This window comes from Trachemys scripta, chromosome 9 (assembly GCF_013100865.1).
Source record: "Trachemys scripta elegans isolate TJP31775 chromosome 9, CAS_Tse_1.0, whole genome shotgun sequence".
NCBI classification, from domain to species: Eukaryota; Metazoa; Chordata; order Testudines; family Emydidae; genus Trachemys; species Trachemys scripta.
Genome location: NC_048306.1, coordinates 34,519,130 through 34,540,986, shown reverse-complemented (window position 1 = coordinate 34,540,986; position 21,857 = coordinate 34,519,130). Strand labels below are relative to the sequence as shown.

General features: G+C 38.6%; 1 long non-coding RNA gene across 1 annotated transcript in view; it reads right to left on the bottom strand.

The window, feature by feature from the left end:
- The window catches only part of LOC117883384, a 56,896-nt gene extending 38,215 nt beyond the window's left edge, over positions 1-18,681 (bottom strand). Inside the window, exons 1-2 of the long non-coding RNA XR_004647245.1 lie at positions 18,552-18,681; positions 15,407-15,522 (exon numbers count right to left, since the gene is read on the bottom strand). This is a non-coding gene — a long non-coding RNA (uncharacterized LOC117883384). The remainder of the gene's footprint in view (positions 1-15,406; positions 15,523-18,551) is intronic.
- Between the last annotated feature and the right edge of the window lie 3,176 nt (positions 18,682-21,857).

Here is a 21,857-nt window from a genome sequence, read left to right as displayed (position 1 = left end):
TAGGGAAAGGGAGGGGAGAGGGTACCAGAACAAGGTATTCTTTCTGGAGCCTAACCCAAACCACCAATTTAGTCTGACATTTTTATGAAGTCTGCCCATTTGTCAATGAACTTGTCTGTAGTTCCCTGTAACTTTTGAATAAAATAACTTATTCTTTCGCCAATTGCTATGCTTTAAAAGGGGTGTAAGAAAAACTTCGCTTGAGAATTTATTGAGGGAAAAAAATAAGTCAATGTTAATTTTTTCCCCCAAGTGTCTTTTATTTTTTGAGGGGGGTGGGAAATGGCATGTATTCACAGCTTCTCTAAACTCTTACCATTGCTCAGAGATGGCTCACTAGTCACAGTGCAGTATTTATTAATAAAACATTTTCTACTGAGAAATGTTTGTCATTGTGCACTGAACCAATGAAGAGTAGGAAGGAATCCAGGGCAGTGTCCGGGCTGACTGCTACTTTAAACCACAGGTGACTGTGTGTTGCAGATCCCACTCTATCCTAATCTGCAGAGGACAGGAGGCTGTGACATCTCAGCTAGAGAGCATTAGGTCAGGCTGTAGCAGCTATGCTTTTAGCTCTGAAGGTCTCAATTTCAATCCCCTTTGTGTCAGTCAAGAGGTGATTGTCACACTAATACTTTCTAATACCGCTGCTACCAGAATTGCCCAGCACTTGAGGTACTGTTTTTGGTGGTGACCATTCCAAATCAGGCTTAACAAAAAGATGGTGTCTTCTACAAGAAAGGAGAGAAATTGGGTAAAATAAAAATATTGTAACTTCTGCACTTTGACTGTACCTACTTGGTGACCCATATTGCATGAAGTGGGAGGTTTTAAATACAGGTTGTGTAATAAGAGGGATTCAGAAATCGAGAACAGAAATGATTAGAGGCATGGAAAGATTTCCACATGGGGAGAGACTGTAAAGGTTGTGACTAATAGCAGACATGAACAGAGAAGAGGAGATACTTTTTTGCACAGTGCACACACTAATCTGGTGGGGTTAGTAGGTTTTAAGAAAAATAATTACCCATTATATATTGAGGAGAATATCCACAGTTGCAGTAGAAAGAATAAACATGAGGGATTAGCCAGATGCTATGGTGTAGTTAGAACAGAAATGTGGTTATGAGCAGGATATTCCACAACTGTCTACTGTGGGGTTATTAAAATTTCCCTGTAGCATCTGGAATAGATGGTACTACTATCGAAGGCAGGATACTGGACTAGATGGACCGCTTTTTGATATGATATGGTAATTCATCTTTTTCCTGCTATGCAGCAAGTAGAAAAGTAGTAAAGAAATGGTGATTGTTAATTTGCTTGATCGGGCTGAAATTCAGTGTAACAGTGCCTAAATTAAGTGTATTCATTTCTGTCGGAAAGTAAATGTACCATGTGAATTTTCATTTCATGCCACATATGTAACATACATATTCTACCACTCTAACTATAACAAGGTGACCCAATCTTTCTAGCTATAAAATTTTAGTACTTCATTTTATTGAATCCTAATGAACACAGCAAGCAGTAGCTACACTTGGAGCCCTGTGGAGCTGTAAGGAGGTATAGCTCCCACTAGCCCAGAAAGGAGAAAAGGTATAGGTTCATTAAAAATACATGAATCTAAATGATGTTCTCCTGGATAAGAAACATTAGGACACACCATAATGAGTTAAAAGCAAATGAGATGATCAGAATTATGTTCTCTATAAATAGCTGCAAAGATGCTGACTGTGTAAAGAAAACGTAACATTTCAATGTGCAGTTATATTTCACAGCTAGTTACAAAATTCCCTTGTGCAAGTTACGCATTAATAAATAGACATCACACTGCACACCTCAACAGAATTGTTCATATGTCCTTTAATGTATTTTCAGGCAATTTCTATTTGGGGGTAAAATGGCTATCAGACAGCATTTCAGCAATCGCTGCCTTCCTGAAGGTTTAATCCAATATTATGAGTTCTCTATCATGTGGTTTCCAATATCAAAGTCATAAAATCACCCCAGCCATGTGGTGTAGGATTATTCCCAACTATTTAATCAATTTAGGAAATTATATGTTACAAATCACCATGGTATTTAGCCACTGACTAGAGATAGGTTAATGATAAACAAAATTATTCGTTCTAACTGCTCTGACCTACACTGTGTTGTATCTTGTCACTGAGGCTCTTACCCAGTCTGGGAATTGCAAGAGAGCATAGGCCACATATCCAGCATGCACCCTGTGCCAAAGGGAGAAGTGAAAGGGTAGTATAGAGTCAATGAAGCCAGCACTGTACTAGCTGGAGATCCTCTTAAACCAGAAAATTCACAGTTGCACTAGTCTAGCAACTATATTACTGACCAGGATCTGGCACTGTGTATCAATAAAGCTTTTACCCATTTCTGTCATTGCTTTCCTTAAAAATTGGAGGGATGCATATTATGTTAATCTTGGATTTCATGTGCCTAAAAATGTTTGAATTTCTGTATGCAAAATAGAACTTTCTTTGCTACCCCTAAAAATGTAACCACCGATCTGAGGAGTTGTCGGCCATTTTCTACCAGAAAGATGGATTCAAAGTTTATTTTTTTTAAACAAATCTATCACTTTCATATTTCCTGCTCTTAGTTTCCATCACTACTTATGAGGATAATTCTTTCCTTTATTCCAGGTGGAAAAAAATGTTATCGTTAATTTACCATCTGTCATTTGATACCTTTTTTCCTCCTGTCTTATAAAATGCTGTCCCATTCAGAGTTTTTACTATTTGTTGATCCTTTTCACATCCTAATTTTATCACATTGCTCTTTCTAGCCTTTTTTTATTTGTTTAGATTTGACTAGGATGAATTTCAACTGACATCTTAATTCTGACATTTAAATATGTTCTATTTTTATGTAGGCATTTTAACATATCATTTCTGTCCATATTCCAAAATATATTTTTATAACTCAAATCAGCTTTCCTAAACTGATGTATATGCTTGTACATGCTTCCCTTTGTATGTACACATGGTGTGAAATGGTGATTTAAAATTCATACACCCTGTGCGCTCCCCCCAACATAAATTACTCCTTACAGGCCTGATTCCAAGACCCTGAGCAAAGCCTAAGGAAACAGTCAGTATTGCTAGGTGGTGGAATTGGTTGTAATCTACTGGTACCCCAGGCAGGGTATTAGATAGGTGAATGATCCACGAGTCATATCTTCATTTGTGGGCAAAATATCCAGTTGCTCCCTTCTCTTTTCCAATTCCTGTTACAGAGGTTGACAATGGAAATGTGTCCTGCAGCACCCTGCTGATTCTCTCCCACACCCCTCACCTCGGCCCCCATGAAGCAAACTGCATCATTTCCACTGAGCTAGATGTAGAATAGACTATATGAATGCTGACTCTTCGACAAATTCTATAGAATATAGTCTTGAAACTGTTGGGGTTTTTTTACATATAATTTCTTGGTCAATATCCAAATAGTTACAATACTCTTTTGCACTTCGCAATGGCTTTTAATAGCTTCCATTTGCTGATGTTTCCTGATCTAGTTTCTTATGCTACCAGAGTTTAGGGCAGTGACTAAAAACCTTCTTTCATTGTTTTGAAACTTAGTCAAATAAATAGTCAAAGAAATATCCATCACATTAACTTTTGCAGAAAGAAACAAAGTTATTTCATTCCGCATCAGTAAAGCAGTTCAGACCCCTTATTTTATCTATCTTTTTAGTATATATATTCTGATATTTTAAATACCCAGTCATTTTTTCTGATTAAACCCTATCTCTCATTCCAATTCTATTTAACTGTATCCTTTGTTAAAGACACATGACTCTCATCCATCAGTCTTACACACATGTGCTTCTATAATTTGTGGAAGAATAATTAATTTCATAATGTTCTTTTCTCTCAACTCTTCTTTTGCTTTTCCTTAGTAACCCATCACCCTCACGCTACTGATCTACACATACAGAATGTTCATTCTCTGTTTGGGTTTATCTCCTTCATTCTAGCCTTTCTCACAGTCTACCTTCAGGAAGGAGGGAAATAAATAATTCTGAATCAATTCAGCTGTGTTATGAGATCTACTCACTGGTTGATGGAGAAGTCTAAATGCATCACTTGCCACTGGAAGAACTATGCATGCTGCAAGGGTTCAAGTCAACTCCTATTCAAGTAAAGGAAACACCCTCATTGACTTGTATAATTACATATGAAAGGTCTGATTCAGATTAGCATTCATCTGTATTGATAGACTGTCCACCTATATTCGTACCCCTGAGCTAGGACACAAATCTACATAGAAATTAGTAGCTGTTTCCAACTACCTCAGACAGAGGTGAAGAATGTGAAAGTAAACTGAGTGGCAAAAAACAAAAGTCAAAGTAAAGGACTTGTTTAAAAAAAAGTAGTGAGAAGGAAGTAAGATGAAAATGAAATGGGACAAGGAGATTAAATTTCCTATTTTAGCTATAGGCATTGATTTTGATTTTTATAGGAAAATACACCATCATTTTTCTGTGTCTAAGACTATCCTTGCCTTACCTGAGATGGTATGTTTCTTCATACCAGTAACAAAATTATTTCAATTTTCTATTTAGAAATTGATAAAAATGCCTTCAGGAGACATAAGCTTCTCTAAAGATGTCATACAAAAACTACCTGCTGGTATAATGTACCTACACCGCATTTACACAAAGAACAATGAGCAGTGGAAAAAACACATTGACCATATTTGGATAATTAACAAACCTTTAAAAACAAAACTGTTTGTATCTTCTGCCTGAATCTTAGCTGGGGTAAATCAGTGTTAGCTCATTGTGTTTCATTTATTTATTCCATCTTAGGATCTAGCATCCTTGTGTTTTTTTTTTTTTAAAAGCAGTTTCACTATTTTTTTAAATATCATTTAAAATCACATAGTCCCTTAAAACTGTCTAGCCTTGGGAGACGCCTATGAGTAAATCAAAGGATATTTAACTTCATTGAAAAAGTGACCTCTGTAGTCATATACTTTAGCAATGCAGAAGTGAAGCAAATCCACGGTGCCAAGCAGATGGTGGGAATATGGCTTTGTGTGGTGCTTGCCATTCCCCTACAAAAACATCCTCACAATCCAGGAGATATGCAGATAAAAAAACCCAGCACTCAAGGGCATAGGTCCTTTCATAGTCTGACAAACTACAGGAAAAGTCATGGGCAATTCTTACTTCTGCTTGATTTCTCAACATCTTTCATCAGCTAGTCTAAAAATTGACCCATCACCATAATTAGAAGAACAAACACAGCTGTTCATGCAAAATATTTCAACCAGCTCTCCTGGTTCCATAATGCTGGTTGCATGGTCTGAGGATCTGAAAGGACTTTTAGACATTGAATTTTCATTTCCATCGTCCCTCGGAAGTAAGTATTTATTAATCCCTTTTCAAAGGAGGAGTCATGGAAATGTTAAGTGAGTTGTCCAGAGCCACACAGGAAGTTTGGATCAGAGCTAGGGATCAGACTTAGGCTTCCTAGCTCCCAACTGTGTACGTCACTAGAAAGAATCATGATTTCTTGACTTTGCTGGCTCTCCTTAGAAGTAGCTCAGTTCAATCTGGAATAGGAAAATAATCAGCTCTCAATAAATTTCCAGCCGGTGAGTTTCACACAAAAACAGAGCTGAAATTTTGGTGTGAAAAGCAAGCTATCACCACACAAAATCCAGCCTGACTTAAAACTTTACTAAAAGAATCTGAGCTAATCATTTTTCACCACTCACCTACTGAACCTTACAAGAATTTTCCTACACTGTCACTGGGCCCTGGATTTTCACTTCAGTCAGTGTCAGTACTTCTAAAGGCATATTTGTATGAGCATACCATTTCTTACCTGTAGAATCACAATTCTTTAATGTTTATGATAAGAACACAAATACACAATAAAGTAAAATAAACACAGATGTGTGGGTATATGTATCTCTATAGTCAGCTATCGTCATACTGGAACTAAATGTAAGTATTATACGAAGACTGAACCCTCTGGTTTTGTAGCATGTCTCCTCTAGTGATGTTCCCTCCAAGGCAGAGATTGCATGAAGAGAGTATTACAGTTGCTCTTTCTGTGCCTAGTGCATGGATAGGCAGTTTTCTCTTAGCATTGTTTCAGTGGATGACAATCTTTCCATTTCCATTCACTTCAATGGATTTTAGATCAAGCCCCATTTGCTATTGTTGTTGTTTTAAAAAAAAAAAAAAGTTTTAAGGGACATTTGTGTATTTTTAGTTACATTTCTTCATACCATCACAGGTATTGTAAGCAAATAAACCACTATTATTTTGGAAATACAGAGAACAAGATAAAAAAAAATCAGCCTGAAGTCTCCCATTGAATTCACTTGGTTTTTGGATCAGTCCCCATGCAAAAGATCTCAAAAAACTAAGTGATTGGGCAACAAAATGGCAAATAAAATTTAATGTGGATAAATGTAAAGTAATGCACATTGGAAAAAATAACCCCAAGTATACATACAATATGATGGGGGCTAATTTAGCTGCAACAAGGCAGGAAAAAGATTTTGGAGTCATTGTGGATAGTTCTCTGAAGATGTCCGCGCAGTGTGCAGAGGCCGTCAAAAAAGCAAACAGGATGTTAGGGATCATTAAAAAGGGGATAGAGCATAAGACTGAGAATATATTATTGCCCTTATATAAATCGATGGTACGCCCACATCTCGAATACTGCGTACAGATGTGGTCTCCTCATCTTAAAAAAAAGATATACTGGCACTAGAAAAGGTTCAGAAAAGGGCAACTAAAATGATTAGAGGTTTGAAACGGGTCCCATATGAGAAGAGATTAAAGAGGCTAGGACTCTTCAGCTTGGAAAAGAGGAGACTAAGGGGGGGATATGATAGAGGTATATAAAATCATGAGTGATGTGGAGAAAGTGGATAAGGAAAAGTTATTTACTTATTCCCATAATACAAGAACTAGGGGTCATCAAATGAAATTAATAGGCAGCAGGTTTAAAACAAATACAAGGAAGTTCTTCTTCACGCAGCGCACAGTCAACTTGTGGAACTCCTATCCTGAGAAGGTTGTGAAGGCTAGGACTATAACAGAGTTTAAAAGAGAACTGGATAAATTCATGGTGGTTAAGTCCATTAATGGCTATTAGCCAGGATGGGTAAGGAATGGTGTCCCTAGCCTCTGTTTGTCAGAGGATGGAGATGGATGGCAGGAGAGAGATCACTTGATCATTGCCTGTTGGTCCACTCCCTCTGGGGCAACTGGCATTGGCCACTGTTGGTACACAGGATACTGGGCTAGATGGACCTTTGATCTGACCTGGTACGACCTTTCTTATGTTCTTATGTTCTAAGTAACATCAGAATTTTTTAAAATAATGTTTTGGGGTTTTTTGCTCATTCTAATTTATTTTGATAAGTCTTGTGTTTGTAACTCAGTCTGGAGCTAAAGAATGAAGTCTCCATGGAGCTCATTATGCCTAATTCAACCTGAAAATTAAATCTGGCAATTTAACTTTTCAGAAGCAATGTTTCCTGTAGTGGAAAACAATAGATTCCTACAGTGATTCTACTGTTATAAAGCTGTATCATGAAATTTTAATTGGTCATTCAATATGTTGTGGCCTTGGGCTATTGATAAACAAGGAATTGTACCCATGTCTGTGGAAAATATGTGTAATTCAGAAATCTTTTTTCTTTTCACGTGTAACAATTTAAACCTTATTTAGTTTTCTTGTAATAAACTGGAGCTTTGTCAGACTTTTGTCTTCCTACAACAAAGCTTCTCAAAGGCACATCTCTGTTTGTCTGTGTAATATCTCTTTCCTACCACTGAAACATTACACATTTATTCCAGCAGTAGTGAAAAGAGACCTGCATCCTATTAAAGAGCAGAGCTTTCAGTGGATAGAGTTGCATATATTTTCACTCTCCTTCAGGGCCTCTGGTTTAGTTAGTTATTATTTAATATGATTTTCAGGAGTCCAAGCACTGGATAGGCTCCTGCCCATGAACCTTCAAGCTATATATTAAGTATTTATTAGACGGAAACCAAAGCAGGAAAACAGCATTCCTTTTCCAGAGGTCTAATTTAGTCCAAACACAAATCAATGCATAACCATGCATATTATTCTCCCAGCAAACACTATATTTTTAACATGCACCTTTCTCCATAAGTAGAAAAATATTAACGACTTATATTTTTGAATGTGTAAAACAAATTTGTTCATTTCTGATCAGTAAAAATAGAAAAAAGAAAACTAACCATATTGGGTGTTGGTGGAGAGTCTGAATTTCCCAATGTCTTTAGATCTGTTCAGGGGTGAAAGTGACACAGTTTTCCCTGCAAAGCTCTACAGTAATCACTGGGTGAAGATATGCTTCCCAGAATTTACCTTTAAATCATCAAATTCTTGTCCCTGTGGAGACAGCTTAGACACATGCAGGATCAATGCTGGTATGCTAAATCAGACAAAATCAAGTCATGAGACCAAAGACTTCTATGCTGCTTGGAAAGATATATATGTTCCTACACATACCACTACAATGCCTTTTGAAGAGAGTGGGAGGCCTAACACTATCAAATGAGAAATCCTTCAGAGGTGGCCACAGCATTTCAGTGTTCCTTTGAATTCATCATCCAACAGCATAGACAAGGCACTAATAAGAATAGTGAATCAGCCAACGTGTAATGACAACATGGACACAGACCCATCCCTTGATGAAGTTATCAATGTCAGGAATCACTGCAGAGCTCCCAGATCTAAAGGCATTCCTGCAGAAATACTCAAGTACAGAGGGAGAGCCTGCTGACGGGACAGCCTGGACTATTTCTTAATATATGGAGTACTGAAGATGTACTGCAAGACTTCAGACACCACCACTGTCACCATATACAAGAGGAATGGTGAAAAGTCAACCATAGTAATTATTATGGGATCTTGTTACTCTCTAACATTGGAAAGGTTCTGACTAGAATTCCCTTTTGAACATCTGCTACACAATATGGTTAATCATGTGCTACCAGAGTTGCAATGCAGTTTTAGGCCAACGCAAGGAATGGCATGGTATTTGTAGCCCAGCAGACGCAGGAGAAATGCAGAAAACAGGAACTTTACAGTCTTTATTGACCTGGCTACAAGCTTTTGACACCATCAGTAAACCCAGGCCTTGGCAATTATTACTTAAGTTTGGTTGTTCAGAAATATTCACCAACATTCTGAGGCTATTTTATAATGGAATGCTCAGAAGAGTCTGCATAGATAGTGTTCTGCCTGACCCATTTCCTATCACCTGACAATCAAGCTCAAAAAGAGGTCCTGTATAAACCTGTGCCAGGGAAATCCTACACAAAACTAATAGTCACCATCAGCAACACACAGCTGAGTGCTGTTACAGACTTCTGCTATCTTGGTAGTATATTGTCTAATGACATTACTATACACAAGGAGCAGACAAGTCATATCAACAGAGACAGTTCATCAGTTGGCAGACTATCGGGCAGAGTCTGGCATCAATATGGTATTAAGTGTCAAACCAAGTTAAGATTATAAAGCGGTTGTGCTATCCCACTTGTTGTATTGGTGTAAGGCCTGGACCTGCTACAGGCATTACATTAAGATCCTAGATAAGATTCATTGATGACATCTGTGTGCCATACCCCTGCATCAAATGATAGGATAAAGTTACCAATCATGAAGTTCTGGAATGTAGTCACTGCACAGGTATTGAAGCCATGCTTATTGCATCAGAGTTACAATGGGCTGGTCATGTGTTGAGTATGGATGACACCAAAATGCCAAAGCAGTTGCTGCCTGGTGAACTGAAAGTGGGCAACCACATGTGAAAAGGCCAGAATAAAAGCTTCAAGGACACACTGAAGCAGTTGAAACAGTGCAACATTGACATTGAGAACTGGGAGTCATCACTGACAGATAGATCATGCTGGCAGTCAGTAGTCAGTGATGGGATTACCTGGTTCAAGATTAATTGCCATATGGCTTTTGAGGCACAGAGGCTAAATTGTAAACAGCAGCAGGCACAACTGAGCTACCTATGCACTTCATGAGGAAAGGACTGCCACTCGCAATTTGGTCTTATTAGCCGCAAACACAAGACATAAAACTGTCATTAACGTCCTCTTCAGCCACCACCACAAACAACAACTACAACAAGCTTGAGATGGGAAGGAAGGATAATCTTGTAGTTAAACGTTGGACTGAGATTTGAGAGATTTGGATTCTACTTCTGGCTCTATCACAAAGGACCAGGAAGAGATTTCCCCCCCACACAAACACACATACACACCATCCATTATATTATGGGTTGTTGTGTGTTTAATCTCCTTCCTCTGATGTGTCAGGAATGGCCATGGCTGGAGATGGGGAGGGTCAGAGCACTGAGTTGGCATCAAGCATTTTCTCTCTCAAGTGCTTGGCTGGCTAGTTCTTGCTCACATGCTCAGGGTTTAACTGATGCCCATATATGCGGTCGGAAAGGACTTTTCCCCAAGTTAGAATGGCAGTGAACTTGGGGTGGGGTTGCTATCCTCTGCAGCATGTGGGTGCAGGTCACTTCCCAGGATTATCTAGGTATTTCACTTGATCATTTCCCTACCATTGCAGAGGCCTCAGGCACTAGTGCATCTCAGTCCCTCCTATTCTCCTATGGCACATAGTCTAGTGGCCTGTGGGCTGTAATATTTTGGATTCATTTTGGTTGTTGGGTTTGGTTTGCAGGTTCCTGGGTGGGGTTGATGACCTGTGATAGACAGATGGTCAGACTAGATGATCTAGTGGTTCCTTCTGGCCTGAAACTCTATGACAAGCTTCCAGTATGACCTTGGCCAAGTCACTTCATCCTATTTTTTAAAACGAGGATAACAATACTCCTGTCTCCTTCCCTTTTGTCTTTTATATTTAGATTATAAGTAAGGCTACGTTTTAGTCATGGGTATTTTTAGTAAAAGTCACGGACAGGTCACGGACAGTAAATAAAAATTCATGGCCTATGAACTGTTCATGACTTTGACTATATACCCCTAACTAAATCTTGGGGGGAGCAGCCCTGCAGTGTTCGGGGGCGGGGGGTGCAGCACTGGTGCTTGTGGGATGTGGCTCTGGGGGGGCGTTGCTGCTGCTCACAGGGGGCGGGGGGTTGGTGGGGCAGGTTCGTCAGAAGCAGCAATCTCCAGCTCCTAGCTCCAGTTGCTGTCTCCGCTCTGCCCCAAGCCCTGGTTCTGCAGCTCCCATTGGCTGGGAACTGTGGCCAATGGGAGCTGCAGGGGCGGTGCCTGTGGGCTGAAGCAGCATGTGGAGCTAGGAGCTGAGGGAGGGGAGTTCCTGTCTCCCTTCCAGGGAGCCCCCCCAAGTAAGCACCGCTCTGCACCCCCAGCCCTGAGCACCCACCCCACCCAGACTCCTGCTGCTGGAGGTGGGGGAGGGCAAGACTGCCCCAGCAGCAACTGGTGCAACTGGCCCAGGGGCTGCCCAAGCTGCTTAGGCGGCTCCTGGGCCAGCCGCATGGACTGCTGCAGAAGTCACAGAGGTCACAGAAAGTCACAGAATACATGACCTCCGTGACAAACATGAGCCTTAATTATAAAGTCTTCAGGGCAAGGACTGTCTGTAACTATGGAGGTATATAATGGCCAGCATAATTGTGCTCCAGTCTCATTCAGGGCTTTAGGTGCTATTTTAATAAACTGTTGTCAGCTGGTGTGATTCATCACCAGAGACATCACGTATTTAAAAAGAATACCACTAAAATACTCATATGTAACTTGGTTAACCTAAGTTGACCCAGGGAGTGCAGGTTAGTTTGGAGGCCTTCTGATTTTCCTGCTGTGACAAGTTTACAAAGAAATTATTATAATAGGCTTATGAGAAAAGTTTAATTGCAATATTTCTGAAAATATTTGTATTTATTCTATAGTTTTTATCACTTCCATGATAATTTTACACACTTTCCATGACATTTTGGGGTGTAGTTTCAAGTTAAAAAGAGGGAAAAGGAGGATACTGGTTGTCTCTAAGGCTCTTAAAGCTTCAGCTTTCAATAAAAAGCAACAGAGGGTCCTGTGGCACCTTTGAGACTAACAGAAGTACTGGGAGCATAAGCTTTCGTGGGTAAGAACCTCACTTCTTCAGATGCATTCTTGCATCTAAAGAAGTGAGGTTCTTACCCACGAAAGCTTATGCTCCCAGTACTTCTGTTAGTCTCAAAGGTGCCACAGGACCCTCTGTTGCTTTTTATTGAAAGCTGAAGCTTTAAGAGCCTTAGAGACAACCAGTATCCTCCTTTTCCCTCTTTTTAACTTGAAACTACACCCCAAAATGTCATGGAAAGTGTGTAAAATTATCATGGAAGTGATAAAAACTATAGAATAAATACAAATATTTTCAGAAATATTGCAATTAAACTTTTCTCATAAGCCTATTATAATAATTTCTTTGTNTGCATCTAAAGAAGTGAGGTTCTTACCCACGAAAGCTTATGCTCCCAGTACTTCTGTTAGTCTCAAAGGTGCCACAGGACCCTCTGTTGCTTTTTACAGATTCAGACTAACACGGCTACCCCTCTGATACTTGACAGCTTTCAATAGTGCATTGAGGAAGATGGCTGTGAGCAACAATGCCTCTCTCAAAACCACATTTTAATTTAGGTGCTTTAGAACTTGTGGGTGTAGGGGGAAGGTGAACCTTGTAATCCAATTAGTTGGAGGCAACAGCAGGTTTTTTCCCCCTCCAGCACATGAAAAGCGTTTAAAACACTACCCTATATAAGAGGCAAAGTTTACTAGGAAAAGCACAGAAAGGGGTCAATGCACTCTCTATTACTGAAGAGTAGGCATTTGTGCATTTGGAGGCAGTTGTTAGACTTTTTATCTCAGAAAAGTTGGCATCTTCTGAATGATTTGCCCAATGCTGACACCTATCCCATTCCTGAAGGCAGTACCCTACCCCAATCCTGAGTGCTGGATCAAAGTACAGGTCTCAAATATGATTTGTTTTGTTTGTTTTTTCTTTCTGGATTCAAGTTGCTGCTCTTCCTTCTCAGGGCATAAGCAGTGATAGGAAAAGGAAATAAACTGTGAAGTTAGCTGCTTAGCTGCTCAGCTGCTCCCATGCTATTGGCTTTCAATGTCTCAGCAGCCCTGGGGGCACCAGCTTTAAGATTCATGACAGCTGCCTTTCTCTTGGGACATGGAGCTTCCCCTGTAGTTCAGGGGAAGACACAATCATGAAGCTGGATCTATCCATGGTACAATCACCAAGGACTTACACCAGAGATGGTTTATAACCATGAGAGGATGTAGCTGTGGTTGCTGTTGCTCAGGTAATAATCCCAATGAAAAGATAGCATGAGAAGTAATGGTATGCTCTTTTCTAAGGCGTCCTTTTGGGTGTTTTATATATATAAATGGATATATATATATCCTGAATACTCTCATACCCTTGGGGTGTTATTTCCAGGCCATTTTTCCCTTAAAGTTTTTGACTTTCTCTTTGCTTTTTTCTTCAAAAAATCACGATTACTACGTTTCTCAAGCTATTTTTGAGTTAGTAACCTCTCACATGGCATGGGGGAATTATGGAAGGAACACCATTTTCTGATGCAAATTCTGTGTTTTGTTTTAGTTTTGGGGTTGCTTTTAACAAAAAGATGTACATAATTTTAATACCTTGCTCAATAAAAATAACCCTCTATAGAAAGAATAGCATCAGAGTTTAAGTGTGTTATGCCACTAAGGGGAAAAATAAAAGCCTAATACATTCCTCATCCTGTCATCCAACATTATCCACCAAATATAAACCACTTATCAGTTATGATTTCTTTTGCCTGATATCCAACTAATTCTATTGTTTTTTCTCTTAAAGAATTTCCATTGGTGACACTGATATTGATCATCAGTGGCATCCAAGACTTTGTTTACTTAATCCTTTTCTACCTTTTTATTCCATTCCCATATCTTCCATTTTTTCTTATCCTTGCATACTTCAGCTAGCTTTACAGAATTCTTCTTTTAAAATCAGACATACTTCAGGAACACAAAATGTGAAAACATGACTACTTCTGAACTCGGGGGTAAGAAGATACCATCTCCTTTTCCCATCTGTATGCATGTTTCCCTGGTGTGTGCCTGTAGTGGGTTTGTTTTTTTACTATGATTACTTCCTAAATCTCTGCCTCTGCAGCTGGTACTTTCAGGAGGGATGTTCTAGTCCTGAAATCCCTGATTCAATGGGACTTGGAAGTGCCAGTTCCAGTAATTGGGTCAAAACAACTGTCCCATCTAAGAAATGCATCAAAGTGCATAATTCTGATGCATTATCAAAAAGTCAACTGGTTCTAGTCTGAAACCTGACTTGAACAAAGGTAAAAATCATCAGCCCACTAAAGCTGAATGAGAAACTCCATTAAATAGTTGAATATGCTCTTCCCAGAACTGCAGCCACTGGAGGCTGAGAATACTACAAGTTTATAGTTTTCTGTTTAGCTGAAATGCTAGAAACCTTGAACCATAAATGTTGATTTCTAATTACATTTTTTGGTTCATATTGTGTTCAAGTTTCACCACTACAGGACCTGCCATTTAATCACTGATTCCTGTCAATAACTTAATTTGATTCAATGCTTCTTTCTCCAGAATGCTCCTCAAATGAAATTTTGTAAAACCTAATTTAAGAGGAATAGCAGATAAATCTAAATGACTATAATTACCTTTATTATGATTAAACTTCATTGTATGAAAAGCTGCATTACAGGAAAGGCTGCATCAACTATTTACCAGAAGACATGATGTTGATGATGAAAGAGTTCAAATGAAATAAATAGTACACACACACACACACACACACACACACACACACAATGTGGTGATGTTGATTAATAAATTCTCTTCGGATTGAGGTAATTAACAAATTCAATCTGAATAAGAAAAATCCCAAGTGATCTGAGAATCTTTAGGAAGAGAAATGTTAAAACCTTTGTCAACAGTGAGAGATCACATTTGTCAAATTAGTACCATCAGAGTTTAAAACAATAAAACATAGACACAAGAAATGAAGTTCTACTGCACAAATAGTAGAATAGAATGCAAACAAAATGGCCCACATGATCAAGCACACACAGAAGGTGAATGAAGAGCCATTTGAAAAACATTGGTTTGTCGTCTCTCTTTCCATGGAAAATCCCCGAAGATTTTTAAAAATATCCACAAAAAATATTTTGCATGGTTCAGTTTCATAAAAAGTGAACTGCATATCTTTGGCAGGTGGCCTTGGATTTAAAGCAGTAATGTTGGGGGCAAGGACTATGTCTACTAAATGTAGAGCAGTAAAGGATCCATGAGAACAGATGATCCTGGCACTGCAGAACTTTAGTCATTTGTGTGTAGTGGGCTGCCTCTACTTACATATCTCAATCATTCTTCCCATAGATCTTGCCACATAATTGGCTGTTCTGCCATGCTCCCATTGACTCCTGCATCACAGTTTTCCACACTGTTCCCTGACAAGAGAGGTTGAGGCCCTGGAGTAGAAACGTATGCAGTAATTCACCATGTAAGTTAGGACATGTTTTGATGGCAGCATGCTGCATAAAGCAGCTATACCTGCCTGATAACTGTGTCCCTCCAATGCACAGCTTTAAGTATGTATTGTTGATGTAGAGTGAGGGGCCATTGGTAGCTATGTGGTGAAGGGGACAGTGCTGCTTAACCATCTTGTCCTCCGTCTAATCAATGAGAGTTTCCTTCTCTCTGTGCCATACAACCAGTGCCCAAGTATCTTTGTCCTTTATATACAGGAAACACTGGCCACCAATTTTTAATGATGTCTTCTTTTTATATTTAAACTGAAACTGAAATTAAGCTTTGTGATAGGCCAATTAGCTATGACCAAGGCCTCTAGTATTCTGTAATTTGAGAATTTTCTCCATAATTTCCCTTTTGTTGCATAATTTACTCTTCTATGATGATTTCTTTGTGTGATTGTAAGAAGTCTCTGTCTACCATTCCTTTTTGCCTGGATTTGCTATGCCCTTTCCCTGGGATGACAGGATTTATTTGAATTAATTTTAATTGGCAAATACATTATTCACATAACTGTGGCAGAGAGAACATTGGGTTGAAGCCCCTTGTCACAAATCAATTGTCACAGGAGTGGCTGAAAGCATACCGTTGCTCAATAAAGCACTGAGCCTGCATCCCTTGCGCACTACGCTTAGAAAGGAACAGTGTTTATATAAACTAATACTTAAAGGCATATGCCTAGAGTAAATCAAACAAACAATGAATTGTTACTACAAAAGGCACGTAATTCCAAGAATGACACTCGTTATCACATTCATCTTCTCACTACGTATACGTACAATATATCCCAAACATCTGAGAATATCTCAAATTTTTGAAAATATTTGTAAGAACTAGGCTGAGTGATCTGTAGGAATGACAGGGTTGTTGAACCATAGTTTGCATTTAACTGTATTGTGTTGTCATTCTGACATGCATGATAGAGCTCCAGTAGCATGACAAAAGGTTTCCAATCCTACCCTAATTGAAGAGGGCACTACAAAGGGTATGATAGTTTAGACCTATAATGTTGCCATTGGATATATACTCAGCCTCCTTCCCAAGCACTATTCAGCATATTTGTATCAAACTTCAAGACATTTGAAATGAGATTCGAGTTTGCATTTTGATGTATTTCTGAACCTTGAGCCATGGCCACAGATATTTAACTAATGTGGGTGTGAATCTTCCTCTTGCTCATCTCTAAACAGCAATATCCTTTCGAAAAAGCCCCGACACCAGCTGCTTTGGATCTCAGAGGTTTTTGTGGGATTGTTGAGGTTGGGGCATATTTAGGGGGTAATGAGTGGCCTCTGGAAGTGACAGCAGTTAGGGCAGGAAGGATGATTCCCCTTTGAGATACCCATTTTTTCATTGAACCTCCAGTGCAACCAGAAGGGGTTATTTCATTCCCAGCCCATGAGAGCCAAACAGTAAGGTTCAGTTTGTTAACCCAGTAACAAAGCAAACCTTGCTAGCATGCAGAGCTTTCCACACATTATGTACCTTTCTGTATAAAGATGTATTTAAGGCAATACCTTGAAGTGCACATAGCAGTTAAACTTTAAATGTACCTGTAAAACACTTCATTAGGGTCAAGGTGATTTGAGCCACCCCTCTAAATGTATTCCTCACTAGGAATAAGAAAGAAAGTTGTACAAATCAGATCTGGATAGAGATTGAGAAAAATTAAGGATCCCAATGCTATCTACTGAGATAGATGTGCATACCTCAATGTGTTTATAATATCCAGAAGATATACAATTGTTTTGATAAAAGTTTTAAATTGTCAGTGTTTCAACCATATTTCAGTTGCATTAACTGCATATAACTCTTTGCACTGAGACTTGCAAATTTGACCCTAAGGCTTTGCTCAGTTTATGAGAATATGATTTACCAGCAGTGAGCAAAGATTTTTATACCACTCTAGTAGGGACTGCATTTTCTAGCAGGTACAAGAGGGGTCTGAGAACTAAGAGATTAGGGAGCTTTTTTTATAGCTTTGAGCTCCATCAATGAGCTTTAGGGCAAGGACTGTTGGTGACTGTATGGTTACATGGTGCATGGAACAATGGGATCCTGATGTGCTTTGCTTCTAGGCATCAGTGCAATATAAATGTTAAATGTAAAAAGCAACAAACAAACAAAAAAAGTTCTAAGGGAGAGATCCGAAAAACAAAAATGGAAGTTAGGCACCCTACTTTCCTTGACTTTCAGTGAAAGTTTGGCAATTAACTGGCTTTTTGTGCCTCTTGAAAATCTTCTCCTTAGGACTTCATTAAAAATTAATATTTCTATTGCAGTAGCATCTAGAAGCCAACCTGGTTGGAGCCCCTAGATTGCTTTCAGCAATTAATATTTCTTAGTAACTAGTACTACAGTCATCACTAAATCATTCTATGTTATTGTAGAGGTTTTGATTGGCAGGACCTTTTTTCTTACTAGTGGGAGTTTTGTGGTGGATGTTTCTAGTCAGAATGAAGCATAGTTAGTAATTATTTGTTGTACGATGGCCCCTATAGCCTTCCACAGACAGCAGGGCCCCATTCTGCTGGTTGCTGTACATATGCATAGTAAGAGCTTGTACCAAGGAGTACTGTGGTCCATTGCCTGAAGAAAAGATTAATTGATAGTCCATTTTGAGTTTATTGAGACTGTCCTATTAACTTCTGCCATAATGTGCTCCAAAGGCAACTTCATTCCGTGTCAGGTTACAGAATGTTGCTATTAATGCAAGGGAATGCCTTTATTAATCAATAAACCAATTCCCCTTCTACAAGCAAAATGTTCTTCTGAAGAAATAGTTCTATAGAGCTTCATAAATATTCAATTCCCCCATTAGCCCAGTTAGGTATACAACAGTAGGTTTCTAAATGCATGCATTTTGTAACCAAAAACAACTTTTTAAATTAAAAGCTAATGCTGTCTCAGACACCAACCTGCTGGTTTCAGGTAGACATAATTCAGAAATGTAATAGTTACAACTTACATAGTTCTTTTTTAACTGCAGGGAAAACAGGAGAGGCCAACAATTCACCCTCACAGGATTGTCTTTGTCGAGGACATTAGAGGGATGACAGTACCTAACACATCTGCATTAAAAATACATCTGTTTCGCAAACTGCAGGAGAGAAGCAGATAAAGGTTATTTTAGTATTTACGTTACTCTCTTTGATGTTACCAATCTAAAATTCATATTGTCTCCAATTTAAAACAGCATCTGATTACACAGCACTGTATGTTCCTAAATAACTTTAAGGAATAAACAATAGTGTACATAAGCACTTTTAATTAAACTGAGAGAGGGAAGTATCAGAGGGGTAGCCGTGTTAGTCTGAATCCTGAATTTTGAGAGAGGGAAGTTTAAGTTTGTTTCTTTTCCCTCAATTTTTTAAGTGTAGTTAGCGCTTACAAAAGGTATCAGATGCTAGTGGAAACAAAGTAGGTACAGAATTAGAGAGATAGGGGAGAGAGGCCTCAGCACTGGTGTGGCTCATATTTGTTGTGGGGAAGGACTATACCCAAAGGCTAGCTATTACTAAAGCATCATAACTTTTCATGGTGCTTTACATCAGGTAAATATACCCTAATAAGGGATTACTACAGTCTCTTTCCCTTGATGAAGATAGGTAATTCTTATTATTAATGACAATTATGTGTATATATAACTAAGAAATCATCCCTTTGTTATGGCTTATTCCCATTATTATAAAAGTGGCATGTTTAATGCTGTTTGTTTATTGCAAATGCCACCTCACTGAAACCTGACATTTCCTGATTAGTCTCTTGCCCAGCTTGAATTACTTCATTATTCACAAAAGGAACAGCTGAAACTTTTTTGTCTTATAGAAAATTGTTCATTAGCAACAGCAAATAACTAACATTAGCCAACTTTGAAAGCATGGTTTAGAGCGTTTGATTGTTCAGTGATGAAGTATATGCACAGCAGATTATTTTCCCTCAACAGAATTAGTGGTTGGGCTATTTGTGTGGGTTGGGGGCTGGGGGGATGGAAAGAGCTGACAGGGAGGTACAGGCCAGGGAACTGTGTAAGGAAAACACAAAAGATAAACATAAGAATTTAATGTTAATGTTTTTATTCTTTCCCTGATGTGCATCCTTCTAATGTTGGAAGTTACATGTGCACATGAAAGCCCTTAAGAGCGAGCAATTATATTTGCATTTTTTCTTTAAAAAAACAGACCAGTTTTATGCAGGTGTAACTCCAGTATGGCTTTTAAGACCAGAAAGCTCTGCATCCTGTGTGGCTATCAGAAGCATCAGATACTCCCCATATGAAATCATAGCCCCATTGAAATCAGTGGCAGCATTCCCAATGGGGTCAGTATTTTACCCCCATTTCTATTCCCTTTTCTATTGCAACCTGTTTGCTTTTGCCAGATGGGTCCATTCTCCCAAAGGGGCTTCCTAAATCTATGAGGAATGGTAATTTCAATCTGCCTATATAGATAGATGAGTTCCTTCTGGGAGAAATTCTTTGATTTCTCTTTACCACAACACTGGCTTCCGTCATTGGAAGGATGAGGGAGCCATATTAAGTAGGTTCTGCTCTATCATCTACATATTTGCTCTATATAGCAATCACTCTGCATCTTTTCCATTCACAATTTTCGCAAATCCTGGCTTTCAGAAGCTGTAGCTGCCAATCTTGAGTTTGCTGTACAGTGCTGTACACTACTTGGCTGCATGACAAAATACACGACATTCTTCACTCTAGGTAATAAATATTTGTCCCTCACACACACACACACACACACAGACACACACACACAATGCACATAGAGTAAACTATTGTGTGCTTTCAAATTTCACAGGTGTCCCTGCCTCCATCTGGGTTCTAATTGAATGACTTGTTGTTCTCTTTAAACCTCACTGAGAAATAAGCTAATTTTATTTGTTTGGTTTTTAACTCCCACCTCTTGGCCATACACTTCTGGCTTTCCATTCTTTTCTAATTCACATGTCTAATTCCCATCCTTAAACTTCCACTTTAATTCCATTTGTATATGGATGGTGTATGTGTTCTCTTTCTAGCTCTTGCTTTTCCTACAGCTAGAGGGGTTTATTTATGGTATATTTAATGGTTTATTTGAAGGTTATGCCATGTCATCAACTACTGAAAATGCATTTGTCTTTTTAAGGATTGGCCATTTCCTTATAAATTGCTTACTGAATATACCTAAGGCATTTAGAATGAAATGGAGACCTTTATGATATAGAAACTCCATTTGCACTGGGTGCTGAGGAGTTACAATTTTTCTGTCATGTAAATAAATTGTAAGCTATTTGTAAGATATGTATACATCTTGGTACATTATGCAGCATGCTTGTGATTATAATATTAATTCTTAATATCTCATTGAGAGACCAAGCATAAACAAAACCATTACCAAGAGCACTAGGTGTTTATATCACCACTGTGCACAAGAAACCTTTCTAATAATTTTGCCCTGGTCACCCAAAGAAGGTCTGAACGTTTTCCCTTTAATGCTGAGATAATTTTGCATTACCACAGCACATCAAGAAATCCTAGCACTCACTAAAAGGCTAAAAGAAATATGTGAATAGCTCCACTGAGGAGGAATAAATTGAAAGAAAGTTGTGGAAGATTGACAAGTACTTTAATGAAAGAAGGAGTTGAACCATGTTATCTACATAGGCTGTAAACCATATTTTGCCATGATTCACGTAGTTCACTTTGCTGCTGATAGACACAAACCTATCTGTCTAATATGTTGTACCTCTGTTGACTCCCCATGTGTTGTGAAAGAATCCTCTTATAATGTATCTCTAATAGTAAAGGTCCTATTTTTGGTATACTGTCCCAGGTTTTTAGCTTTTTCTCATGACTTTGTCTCTGTATTTTGGAGTCATCCCACTAATTAACACTTATTCGCTATAGTCTAAGTAATTGTCTTATTCAGATTCAAACTGCAATGTGAGTTACCACTACAATGTTTTTAATATGAAGTACCTTAACTGTGAACAATTACTTCTCAGTCCCCCTCACCGCTAGCCACCCAACATAAACATATCACAGCAGAGTTGACTAGAAATGCTGCTGATAGAGGCAAAATCTAGGATGTAACCAGTATATGGATTAAACTAGTGGTAATGTTTTTAGTTACAACATTCATTATGGTATTGTAATTGCTGATAAATTATTTCTATTCATATTCTGTGGATTTGATGTGCTGTCACATATTTTAACATAGTTTAACTCAAGAAATGCAGCTGACATTGTTAGGATTTACACCAAAATACCTTGCCAACA